A 2,922-nucleotide genomic window follows, 5' to 3' on the forward strand; every position below is an offset into this window, starting at 1 on the left:
CCGTTCTGTGGTCACTATTTCCTAACTCTCCGCCCACCTCCAACTCACGTAGCAAGTTCCCATTATTGGTTAGGACTAAGTCTAATATGTAGGCAGGTAGGCTCAGTAACTACCTGCTTATCTTATTTCTCTTCCTAATTACTAGCAATTATCGGTGATTGCAGAACTCATCGGATTATTATAGTTTTGTATATATGCAAATAACTCATTTGCAAGTGTATGAGTGTTGATCTTTTTTTTTTTTTTTTTGCATATTTACCGAGTTTTAATGTGTTCAACTTAACCTGATCACAAAAATAACCCCATCAATCAATTTCTCAAGTCAACTTTACCCAGAAAAAATTGTTCATTTGTCTCTGCATGATGACTAGCTCAAAAGTTATGCGATTATTGATTATCGTCGGAAATCCAAGATGGCCGCTAAAGAACCGCTTGGGACAAGTTTCATGACGGGAACATAAAAATCTGTTTACTAGACACCTTGAGGACTACAAACATGTAAGTGAGAAAAATATGTCACCATGGTGCATGGGGACCCATCTCCCGACTCGACTATCTTGACAGAGTATGAAGCCGACAGTTGTAGCAAAAAGTTTAATTAAGAATACGCCGTTTAAGGGAGGCTGCTGTTTACTTTACTACTGGAAGGGACGAAAGAGTGGAGATTCTGGTTAACCCTTTCATTTGGACACGAGGAAGATGGGGCGTGGAGTCGCTAGGGCAGGATAACGGGGCTCGACTAGGCTATATGGGTCTACCTCCATGATATGGGTCCCAGCGCGTGGCGGCCATGTTCCGCGCGCGCCCAGTCCCTCCTCCCCTCCCTCCCCAATCTCTGCTCTAAGGGATACGCAGCTGTTACTGGCGCCCTTCACGCGGAGATGAGGTGACGAGAGGATTGAGTAAATGATATAGTGCCATGAGGCAGCGGGGGCGTGGGGCACAGCGGGCGGGAGGCAGAGAAGAGGGCTTGGTGGAATGGGCGGCGGCGCCCACGTGAGTGCGGCCCGTGTGATGTGATTGGTCAGCTCGCGGCCAACCCCGGCATTGTGTTCTCCCCTCAGCGTCACTGTTCCTGCCACCCTTCATGTACAGACGAGCCGCCAGCAGCCGTAAGTGACTGTTACCATGCCCACAGTGCGGTGACGAGGGGAAGGAGAGGCCAGGGCCGCAGAATGAGAGGCAGGGAGCGGGGCGCGGGGCGAGAGAGAAGGACGGGTGTCGCCCGGCGGCGGGCACGTCACCAGAGGCCACTTTGTGCTGTATCTGTCGCCCTATACTGTGACGGTACTGGCGCCTCTCACACCGAGACGAGGTAATGTGAGCTTCAGGTCAATGGAGGCACCCCGCCGGGCGGCAGCAGGGGATGGGCAGGGCAGCGGAGGGCCGGGGCGGTGTGGCGGCGGTGGCGGCGGCAGCCCGTGACGTGATGGCCGTTACGCTGTGACTCATTCACACGTATTACACTAGCGTAGGCGGCTTTCCTGTGTCTGCGGGCTGTTGGCACTCCTCCTAGTGGACGTTGTGTTTAAAAAAAAAATCAGTATGAAGATGACGTAGCAGCGGTAAGCATGTGAGAGCTCCGGCCGTGGCGGGGCAGTGTTTGGGGCGGCCATTTTACAGTGTGAGGCGAGGCAGCGCGATGGAGCCCTGCAGGGTGTGCAGTGCTCGCTGCGCCCCGTCGTCGCTCCGGTGATGGTCAGCTGACACGGGCATCTCGGAGTGTCCGGGGGCGTCCAGTGACTTGTGTATGTTGATGGCGTGACACAGCATAAGAACATAAGAACATAAGAACGCAGGAGTCTACAAGAGGCCGGTAGGCCTGTACGAGGCAGCTCCTTTGACCCTAAGCTCCCAAGTATCTAACCCCACCTAATATCGCTGTCCATGAATTTATCTAGTCTATTTTTGAATGTGACAATTGTATTGGCACTCACCACATGACTGCTAAGCCTATTCCACTCATCCACCACCCTGTTAGTAAACCAATTTTTGCATATGTCCCTGTTGAATCTGAATTTATCCAGTTTAAACCCATTACTTCGTGTCCTACCCGGTTCTCTTACCAACAAAACCTTATGAATGTCTCCCTTATTAAAGCCCTTCATCCATTTATAAACCTCGATCATGTCTCCACGTACCCTTCGCCTTTCTAGAGAATGCTAGTTTAACTGTTTGAGTCTTCCTCGTATGGCAAGTTTCTCAACCCTGAATCATCTTAGTCATCCTCCTCTGCACCGATTCTAACATTTTGATATCCATTCTATAGTAAGGTGACCAGAACTGAACCGCATAGTCAAGATGAGGTCTAACTAATGCTAAATATAGTTTGAGGAAGACTTGGGGGCTTCTGTTACTTACGCTCCTTGAAATAAATCCCAGTACCCTATTAGCTCGATTTCTAGCTTGAATGCATTGTGCCCTTGGACGGACATCAGAGCTCACTAAGACCCCTAAATCCCTCTCGCACCCAGACCTACTTATGAGCGTGTCATTTAAGCAATAGTTATGTGAGGGGTTGTTCCTACCTACACTCAGAATACTGCACTTCCCTACATTGAACTCCATTTGCCATTTATCCGCCCAGTCATACAATCTCTTTAGGTCAGCCTGGAGAACACTAGCGTCCCGATCCGACTCAATTACTCTACCGATCTTGGTATCATCTGCAAACTTACTAACATCACTACTAATTCCTGTATCTAAGTCACTGATATAAATAATAAACAAAAGTGGACCTAATACCGAGCCTTGTGGGACCCCACTCGTAACATATCCCCAGTCAGATATTTTACCGTTGATTTTCACTCTTTGCTTCCTATTGCTAAGCCACGCCTTGACCCAGTTCAAAACTTTACCCTCTACTCCGTGAGCCTGTAATTTAAGCAACAGTCGTTGGTGAGGAACTTTGTCAAACGCTTT

The sequence above is a fragment of the Eriocheir sinensis genome, unplaced genomic scaffold (genome assembly GCF_024679095.1).
Source record: "Eriocheir sinensis breed Jianghai 21 unplaced genomic scaffold, ASM2467909v1 Scaffold132, whole genome shotgun sequence".
Lineage (NCBI taxonomy): Eukaryota > Metazoa > Arthropoda > Malacostraca > Decapoda > Varunidae > Eriocheir > Eriocheir sinensis.